This window comes from Medicago truncatula, chromosome 7, assembly GCF_003473485.1.
Source record: "Medicago truncatula cultivar Jemalong A17 chromosome 7, MtrunA17r5.0-ANR, whole genome shotgun sequence".
In the NCBI taxonomy this organism is placed as follows: domain Eukaryota; kingdom Viridiplantae; phylum Streptophyta; class Magnoliopsida; order Fabales; family Fabaceae; genus Medicago; species Medicago truncatula.
In genome coordinates, this window is record NC_053048.1 from 15,746,776 (window position 1) to 15,757,450 (window position 10,675).

At 35.9% G+C, this 10,675-nt stretch overlaps 1 non-coding gene across 1 annotated transcript; it reads left to right on the forward strand.

Moving 5' to 3' along the window:
* Positions 1–6,811: 6,811 nt before the first annotated feature.
* Positions 6,812–6,918, forward strand: LOC120577209 (small nucleolar RNA R71). Its single transcript, XR_005643284.1, has one exon. It is a non-coding gene; the product is annotated as a small nucleolar RNA R71 (small nucleolar RNA).
* Positions 6,919–10,675: the final 3,757 nt, after the last annotated feature.

Here is a 10,675-nt window from a genome sequence, read left to right on the forward strand (position 1 = left end):
TTTTGCATAAATTAAATCTAAAGTTAATATAGTAAAGTCACACGAAAAAATTAGGTTAAATCTAGGGTTAATATTGCGTCATGGGTTAACGTTTATAAATATAAGAGATAAGAGATGACATTTTGCATAAATTAATTCTAGGGTTAACATAGTAAAGTTACACGAAAAAATTAGTTTAAATTTAGGGTTAATATTACGTCACGAGGTAACATTTAAAAATAAGAGACTTTATGTGTGTCTAGTTTTTTGTTACACTACTACGTATAATTTTTTTGGCGTTGCATAATGCGTATGATTATTTTTATAAAATTTTGATTTTAATAAAAGTAAAATTGTAGATGTGTTTTCTTCAAAAAAAAGTGTAGATGTCTTTTCTTCAAAATTATAGAAAGAAAACATAATAAGATATTGTCAAAGAAAACAAAGATTATGATAGCTTTGGGAGAGAAATTTCAATTAGTTAGAGTAATTTCGTAGAAGACTAACAAATAATCACAAGCTGATTTGGTTAAGAGTGAAATTATAGTTTAGTTCTACTATTGTTCAAATACAACTTAAATTAAGCCTTCATTGATTCCAAAAAAACAGCATATAATTGGGAACATCGTTTTATTTTACTTTAGATAAACATTAAATGCAAAAGTGTGGAGGGAAAAATTAGGTTAAAATTAGAGATAACATTTTTGAATAAATTAAATCTAGGGTTAATATAGTAAAGTCACACGAAAAAATAGGTTAAATCTGGGGTTAATATTGCGTCACGGATTAACATTTAGAAATAAGTGATGACATTTTGCATAAATTAAATCCAGGGTTAATGATGAGATAAAACCGCAAGTGCACGGTCTTACCGAAGTAGTATAAAAGAGTATCGTTCCGACAGGGAGTAGTTCAATTTAATTAACCTTTAGAGATGATTAGAAGAGAGAAGAGATTGTAGATTGGGGGTTTTTAAACGGTTAAAAGCAATATAATAAAAGAGCCTTGGGATCGTTGGTTTCATCTAAATAACAAGTCCTTTTCAAACCGAAACCATAAGCTTATAATGTTATGTTAGACCTAATTTCTCAAAACAGTTTCTCTTAAGTTCCTCTAGCAACTAAGCCTATTTCGCTGACTTGATTACTATTGGATTTTGGTTCCTCTAACAACCAAGCCTATTTCGCTGACTTGATTGTTATTAGTTCCCTTGAAGATCGAAACTATATGTCTCAAAGATTGCAAAGCCTATTTCGCTGACTTTGTAATCCTTGTCTGAATTCACTTGTTTGAATATCAAAGCTCCACTTTCGTTTTATGAATTGATATTTGGAATAATGGACGAACAATTATCAAACCCTCCACTTTCGTTTCCACAGTTTGATAATGGTTAATCCATGTTAAGACGGTGAATTCAGATAAGAAACTAGGGTTACATAAGATTAAGGCTTAGGGCTTGGTTTGATTAGGATTATGTCATTTAGACTTATCCAACAATCCCAAGACAAGAAGAAGTCTACTCACTCATGTTCATCGTAGACATGGGGGAGAAGAGAGAAAGCATGAAAGTAAAAGACAGGAAAATAAAGGAAAGGAAAAGAACTTTATTGAAAAGCAATTGTCACTTATTGTATTCCAAGTAAAGATGAATCTTTAGTGATGGCTAGCTACTCTATTTATAGTACACAATTGACTTAAAATCTAAGCAAGTATATTCCTAGAATATTCCTCGGTAGATTGTGCGCCAAAATAGAATAGCTTGGAGTCAAAGCAAAAGCAGCAAAAGGCATCTGGAGGGTGGCACGGCCGTGCCAAGGCTAGCACGGGCCGTGCCAAGGCTAGCACGGGCCGTGCCAAGCTTCTGACTTGTGGGAGATATATTTTGTTTCCCAATCTTCATATTTTTGTGTCCAATCTGCTCCAAATCCCTTTCTTTTGCTCCAAGACTCTCTCCATCCAATATTCTTCCCTGAAATATAATAAATTGCATTTTAAAGTAAACTATTCTAAAAAGGAAATAATACTAATATAAAACTAAATAAAATCTAAATAAAACTAAACTAAAAAGCATATTAAAATAACATATAATTGACTCATCAAACTCCCCCATACTTGAATCTTTGCTTGTCCTCAAGCAAAAGGCATAAACATAGTAGCATCAACAGTTAAATCAAATGACAATCAATTAAAGCACATGTCTCCTCAAGGGCTTAAATCCCAAAATGTACACTAATCACAAACTCAAGTATTTCTTGAAATCTTTATTCTACCCAACAATTAAGTTTCAAGTGAGTGTGTGTGTGAAGTCCAACCCTTTTCTTGCTCCTGTATAAGATAGGTATAATGAGGAAACGTGGTCTAATCCTAGCACTAAACTAACCAAGAAAAATTCCTTCTACAATTCATATAAGAGAGATGGGAATTTTTGAGAATCTTTGTTCTTTTGCCATATGCACATTTTAAGTTCTTTATTTAAGGAACAACATTTTCACGTAGGAGGTCGGAGGGCCTACCCCCTTCCCCAATCTAGATTCAATGGTATTCCTTAAAACATCGTCTTCACGTAGGAAGTCGGAGGGCCTACCTCCTTCCCCAATCTAGTTTCAACAATGCTTTTTAAAGTTTTTCTCAAGATAACAATCACCTTCACGTAGGAAGTCGGAGGGCCTACCTCCTTCCCCAATCTAGATTCAGTGATGAGATCTTGGAATTATTTGGCTTTTTGGCTTTTTATGGTCTCCCTTATACTCACTTATACTACTGGCGCTTTGAGAATTTTTAAAGGTTAATGCACCACTAAGATTAAAACGTGTTTCCTTAAATTACCTATTCATACACTTACTCAAGGGAAGCAACTTTGTGTTTTTCTCATTGAAGAACTTTATTCACTTTAAAACAAGATGTGGGTATATTAAGACGGCTTAAAACACAAGAGTTTGCTTTTATGTACAAGAATCAACAAAATAAGAGGAGACAATGAAAATTTTTGTGTCATGATGTTTTCAATAAAAATTAGCTACTTAATCATGCCTTTTACAATAAAACAAAACAAAAGAATAAAGTTCAAGGGAGTTTGGAAACACTACGACTAAAGACACTTTATTAGGCTCCCCCCACACTTAGGAGAAGCATTGTCCTCAATGATTCAAGAGAAAAGAAAAATAAAAGAGAAGTAGAGGTAGAAGAAGAAGAAGCAGAAGAAGAAGGAGAAGGATAAGAAGGGAAGAGTGGAAGAAGAAAGCTCACATTTTTATCATTGAGGTCCATATGGAGGACCTTGGAGGTGAAAGTGGTGCATCATGTTCCGAAGCATTTGGTTATTTTCTTCGGATATGCGGTTGCCCCTTTGGACATCATGCCTTATGCTCATGAGTTCAACACCTTGCCTTTGTTGCTCGGTGTTTATTCTTTCAACCTCGGTAGTCATCCATGCCCATCTTGCATCCTCATTTGTTTCATCTTCATTAGGGTCATGGTATGCCTCATCATGGTGCAGTTGTGCACCTTCCTCTTCCTGATGCAAGTGTGCATCCTCTGTTTCTTCATTAGGCTGCTCTATGTGCACCTGTGGGTCATCAGCAACATACAACAAATTTGCTTCCACCTCGGTGTTAGTTCGAGATGGGTTAGGCAATAAAATCAAGATGGGCACATTGAGTTGGAGTGTATAAACAAAGGGGACTCGAGTTTTGATGAAATTCATAGAGATGAGAGTTTCTATGTTTAGTCTATTGTTACCCTCGATCTTGTTTATCCCTAGGTCTTCACTCACACCGAATCGCCCAACTATGTATGTTATGATACCACCAACTACTATTTCTCCCCTACTATCGGACCTATTTCCTATAAGGGAAAGGTAGTCAAGCAAGTAAAAACAAGTGTTAATGGGTTGGTTGTGCAACATAGCCCAAATCATGAAGAGTTCATCATTCCTAGTGTTCCCTAATTCTTTCCGTCCCCTAATGGTACAAGCTATAACCCTTTGAAGGTACCTAAGTACGGGGTTGTGAATGTTGCTAGCTTTGTTGGCACGTGTGTTAAATTGGTCAAGACCGGTGATTTGCTCCCAAAAGGCGGCGGGGTGATAGTCAACCGGTTTTAAATTTTGATCCCAAGAGTCGTGGATGAACCCCGCATTTGCGAAGCCCATCTCATCACAGAAGTGCTGAAGAGACATCTCGTAATCAATATTCAAAAGCCGGAAAGAAACTCGATGGTTGGGGTTATCAAAGTTCAACCTATCTTTTGTAAAAACAATAGAACTTAAAAATTCATAGGTGAAGTTTTCATACCCTCTCATAGGTTTCAACATATCAACCCATCCTAGCCTTTCTAGCAAATTTAACACATTATCTTTAATACCTAGCTTATTCATATCATGGTTATCAGGGTACCTGCAAGGTTGTAGAGGTTTAGAGATTAGAAGTTTGTACCTATCCCTTTGCTTGTTGTCCCGGAAGATGATGCCATGATTTTTGGCTTGTGCTTTCTTCTTTGGGGGAGGTCCTCCGGATGAGCTTGCAACTTCCTTTCCACTTCTCTTTGAAGTCATTGCCTTGACCTTGCCTTTGGTGTGGTGGTTTGGGTAAGGGTTGTTTTGGTGGAAAAGGTTGGATTAGTGTTGTGGTGAAGGTTGAAGTGAGTTTTGGGGGTTGGGTTATGAGATTGGTGAAGAATTTTTGGTTTTTGGGTTAGGTTTAGGAGGGTTACGAATTTGGGGATGTTGTTTGAATGGATGAAATTGGTTTTTGAATGGTGGGTTATGATTGGAATGGTGTTTGTGATTGATTGGGTGGAGAAAATTTGTGAATGGGTGTGATTTGGGGGTAGTTGTGAAGGTTTGTAGTTGTATGGTTATGGAGGTTTGAGAGAGAAGGTGTGAAGTAGAGAGAAGTTTGAGTTGGAGAGTGAGGGAAGAAGAAGTCCAAAAGGTAGGGTTATACGTACCTGTGGTCGGGCACGGCCGTGCCAACATTCTGGACCTTGGCCATTTGTTTGGTCTATGAGGGTCTGGCACGGCCGTGCCAGTGTGAGCACGGGCCGTGCCAAGGTTCTGGAAGGCTAGGCATCAAAATTTTCTGTTTTCTTGAATTTTTCTCGGACAATAACCTACAAAATAATTAAAAGAAACAAAAACAAAAGCAGTTAAATGCGTGGGTTGCCTCCCACGAAGTGCTCGTTTATTGTCATTAGCTTGACGTTAGGAAAGTGTCCTTAGAAAGGATCAAAGAGGTCATATTGTGTAGTTGACGCTAGAAAGCGTTCTTTCACATTATGTACTTCAATCATGTTACAAGAATAAAGAGCGGGACCTTTCATAACATTTTCCAGCTCGAACCCAATCATTGCATCACTTGCTTGAAAAACTATCCTTCCACTCTGAACATCTATTATAGCACCTGCAGTAGCTAGGAAGGGTCGTCCTAAGATTATCGGGACATCAAGGTCCTCTTCTATGTCGACCACTACAAAATCAGTCGGGATATATATCCCTTCTATTTTAACGGGTATGTCTTCGATGTAGCCAGCTAGGGGGATAGTAGAACGGTCTGCTAGTTTTAAGATCATCTCGGTCGGTTTAAGCTCTCCTATTCCCATCCTTTTAAAGAGGGATAAAGGCAACAAACTTACACTAGCTCCTAAGTCACACAAGGCCTTGTCAACGGTTTCTTTTCCTATCACACAAGGGATGGCAAAACTACCTGGATCTCTAAGCTTTTGGGGTTGCTTCTTGATGATTGCACTACTTTCCCTAGTTAAAGCTACTGTCTCCTTATGATCTATAGCCTTTTTCTTTGAAAAAATTTCTTTTAAAAATTTGGCGTATAGAGGCATACGAGATAGGGCTTCAACAAAGGGGATCTTAATGCAAATCTTTTTAAGTATGTTTAAGAATTTAGCAAACTGGGCCTCCAAGTTGAGCTTAGTGAGCCTTAATGGATTAAGAGTCTTGTTTTTATCAAGTGGTGTTTTTATCGCATCCTTCTCACCTAAAAGCTTAACACTCTCTCCCTTGACACCTTTGGCTTTGGTAATGGTCTCTTCTAACTTATTGCCCCCAAGAGAAATGGCATTGACATGGGCTTTGGGGTTTGTTTCAGTTTGACCAGGAAAGACTCCTGGTGTTTGAGAAGAGATGGCCACTTGTTGGGCCACTTGGGAGATTTGGGTCTCAAGCATTTTGGTGTGTGTGGCGATGGAATCAACCTTGGTATTGAGCTTGGAGAGAGAGTCGTTCAGAGATCCGGTTTGGTTTTTTAACTCCTGAAGTTGTTTATTTTGATTCATCATGCAATTTTCCAACAGTATTTCCAAACTAGATTTCTGAGCTACTCTCTGGTTGTTTGTATAGCCAGGTGGTGCTGTTTGCCCATAGGAACCTTGAGGATTTTTGTAAAAATTTTGATTTGGCCTCATTCCTTGGTTGTATTGAGCGTAATTCAGTTGCTCAATGTTGGCAGCACTACCTAACTGACAATCAACACCTATATGACCAGTTATACCACAGATTTCACAAGGAGGGGATGCAGAAGAAGGTGGGACAGCATTAACATTAACTTTTTCAATTTTTTGTGTTAATGCCTCAACCTTAGCAGCAAGGTGGTTATATTCAGAGACTTCGTGTATACCTGCCTCTTTCTTAGAGGGAGTAGGAGTGGTGACGGCTCTTTCGTTGGTCCATTGGTAATGATTTTGAGCCATGTCCTCAATCAAAGCATAAGCCTCCGTGTAGTTTTTGTTCATTAGAGCTCCACCTGCAGCTGCATCAACAGACATCTTAGTGGTATATGACAAGCCATTATAAAACGTGTGGACTATAAGCCACTTCTCTAGGCCATGGTGGGGACAAAGTCTAAGCATTTCCTTGAAACGCTCCCACGCCTCATAGAGAGACTCCCCATCTTTTTGATTGAAACGCGTAATTTGGTCTCTAAGCTTAGCTGTTTTGGATGGGGGGAAAAATCGGGCGAGGAATGCTCGCCTCATATCGTCCCATGAAGTAATGGAACCGACTTCTAGGGAATGGAACCAAGCGCTAGCTCTATCCCTTAAGGAAAAGGGAAAGAGATGAAGTCTTACGGCTTCTTGGTTCTCTTTTATGGTGCCACTGAGTCTAAAGAAGGAAGAAATATGGAGATTTGGATCCTCAGTGGGTGATCCAGAAAACTGGTTTTGCTGCACTAAATTGAGTAGTGCAGGCTTGATTTCGAAGTTATTACCCGCAACCGTTGGTTACACGATAATAGCTTGTGGTTCTTCCGTTGAAGGAGTAGCATACTCTTTGAGAGTACGTTCAGCCATAACGGTATTATTTTGTGCCTCTCTCTTTTCCTTATGTAAAAACCTTTCGATCTCAGGAATAAATTCTCCGAGACTTTTACTTCTTCGCATAAGAAACCGAGAACCCAAGAAGTTAGTGGTAAAACAAAAAGAAAGAAAAGTAGAAGAGAAGAGGAAGAGAAAAGAGAAGAGAGTTCTAATCACAAAGAAAGAATTAATTAAATTAGTTTACTCCCCGGCAGCGGCGCCAAAAACTTGATGAGATAAAACCGCAAGTGCACGGTCTTACCGAAGTAGTATAAAAGAGTATCGTTCCGACAGGGAGTAGTTCAATTTAATTAACCTTTAGAGATGATTAGAAGAGAGAAGAGATTGTAGATTGGGGGTTTTTAAACGGTTAAAAGCAATATAATAAAAGAGCCTTGGGATCGTTGGTTTCATCTAAATAACAAGTCCTTTTCAAACCGAAACCATAAGCTTATAATGTTATGTTAGACATAATTTCTCAAAACAGTTTCTCTTAAGTTCCTCTAGCAACTAAGCCTATTTCGCTGACTTGATTACTATTGGATTTTGGTTCCTCTAACAACCAAGCCTATTTCGCTGACTTGATTGTTATTAGTTCCCTTGAAGATCGAAACTATATGTCTCAAAGATTGCAAAGCCTATTTCGCTGACTTTACAATCCTTGTCTGAATTCACTTGTTCGAATATCAAAGCTCCACTTTCGTTTTATGAATTGATATTTGGAATAATGGACGAACAATTATCAAACCCTCCACTTTCGTTTCCACAGTTTGATAATGGTTAATCCATGTTAAGACGGTGAATTCAGATAAGAAACTAGGGTTACATAAGATTAAGGCTTAGGGCTTGGTTTGATTAGGATTATGTCATTTAGACTTATCCAACAATCCCAAGACAAGAAGAAGTCTACTCACTCATGTTCATCGTAGACATGGGGGAGAAGAGAGAAAGCATGAAAGTAAAAGACAGGAAAATAAAGGAAAGGAAAAGAACTTTATTGAAAAGCAATTGTCACTTATTGTATTCCAAGTAAAGATGAATCTTTAGTGATGGCTAGCTACTCTATTTATAGTACACAATTGACTTAAAATCTAAGCAAGTATATTCCTAGAATATTCCTCGGTAGACTGTGCGCCAAAATAGAATAGCTTGGAGTCAAAGCAAAAGCAGCAAAAGGCATCTGGAGGGTGGCACGGCCGTGCCAAGGCTAGCACGGGCCGTGCCAAGCTTCTGACTTGTGGGAGATATATTTTGTTTCCCAATCTTCATATTTTTGTGTCCAATCTGCTCCAAATCCCTTTCTTTTGCTCCAAGACTCTCTCCATCCAATATTCTTCCCTGAAATATAATAAATTGCATTTTAAAGTAAACTATTCTAAAAAGGAAATAATACTAATATAAAACTAAATAAAATCTAAATAAAACTAAACTAAAAAGCATATTAAAATAACATATAATTGACTCATCAGTTAACATAGCAAAGTCACACGAAAAAATTAGGTTAAATTTAGGGTTAATATTGCATCACGGGTTAACATTTAAAAATAAGAGACTTTATGTGTGTCTGGTTTTTTCTTACGCTATTTCGTATAATTTTTTAGGCGTTGCATAATGCGTATAATTATTTTTATAAAATTTTCATTTTAAAAAAAGTAAAATTGTAGATGTCTTTTCTTCAAAAAAGGTGTTGATGTCTTATCTTCAAAATTGTAGAAAGAAAACGTAATAAGATTTTGTCAAAGAAAACAAAGATTATGATAGCTTTGGGAGAGAAATTCCAATTAGTTAGAGTAATTTCGTAGAAGACTAACAAATAATCACAAGCTGATTTGGTTAAAAGTGAAATTATAGTTTAGTTCACCTATTGTTCAAATCCAACTAAAATTAAGCCTTCATTGATTCCAAAAAAACAGCATATAATTGGGAACATCGTTTTATTTTACTTTAGATAAATTTTAAATGCACAAGTGTGGAGGGAAAAATTAGGTTAAAATTAGAGATAACATTTTTGCATAAATTAAATCTAGGGTTAATATAGTAAAGTCACACGAAAAAATAGGTTAAATCTAGGGTTAATATTGCGTCACGGATTACCATTTAGAAATAAGAGATGACATTTTGCATAAATTAAATCTAGGGTTAATATAGTAAAGTCACACGAAAAAATTAGGTTAAATCTAGGGTTAATATTGCGTCACGGGTTAACGTTTATAAATATAAGAGATAAGAGATGACATTTTGCATAAATTAATTCTAGGGTTAACATAGTAAAGTTACACGAAAAAATTAGGTTAAATTTAGGGTTAATATTGCGTCATGGGTTAACATTTAAAAATAAGAGACTTTATGTGTGTCTGGTTTTTTGTTACGCTACTACGTATAAATTTTTTGGCGTTACATAATACGTATGATTATTTTTATAAAATTTTGATTTTAATAAAAGTAAAATTGTAGATGTGTTTTCTTCAAAAAAAAGTGTAGATGTCTTTTCTTCAAAATTATAGAAAGAAAACATAATAAGATTTTTTCAAAGAAAACAAAGATTATGATAGCTTTGGGAGAGAAATTTCAATTAGTTAGAGTAATTTCGTAGAAGACTAACAAATAATCACAGGCTGATTTGGTTAAGAGTGAAATTATAGTTTAGTTCTACTATTGTTCAAATCCAACTTAAATTAAGCCTTCATTGTTTCCAAAAACACAGCAGATAATTGGGAACATCGTTTTATTTTACTTTAGATAAACAGTAAATGCAAAAGTGTGAAGGGAAAAATTAGGTTAAAATTAGAGATAACATTTTTGCATAAATTAAATCTAGGGTTAATATAGTAAAGTCACACGAAAAAATAGGTTAAATCTAGGGTTAATATTGCGTCACGGATTACCATTTAGAAATAAGAGATGACATTTTGCATAAATTAAATCTAGGGTTAATATAGTAAAGTCACACGAAAAAATTAGGTTAAATCTAGGGTTAATATTGCGTCACGGGTTAACGTTTATAAGTATAAGAGATAAGAGATGACATTTTGCATAAATTAATTCTAGGGTTAACCTAGTAAAGTTACACGAAAAAATTAGGTTAAATTTAGGGTTAATATTGCGTCACGGGTTAACATTTAGAAATAAGAGACTTTATGTGTGTCTGGTTTTTTGTTACGCTACTACGTATAATTTTTTTGGCGTTGCATAATGCGTATGATTATTTTTATAAAATTTTGATTTTAATAAAAGTAAAATTGTAGATGTGTTTTCTTCAAAAAAAAGTGTAGATGTCTTTTCTTCAAAATTATAGAAAGAAAACATAATAAGATTTTTTCAAAGAAAACAAAGATTATGATAGCTTTGGGAGAGAAATTTCAATTAGTTAGAGTAATTTCGTAGAAGA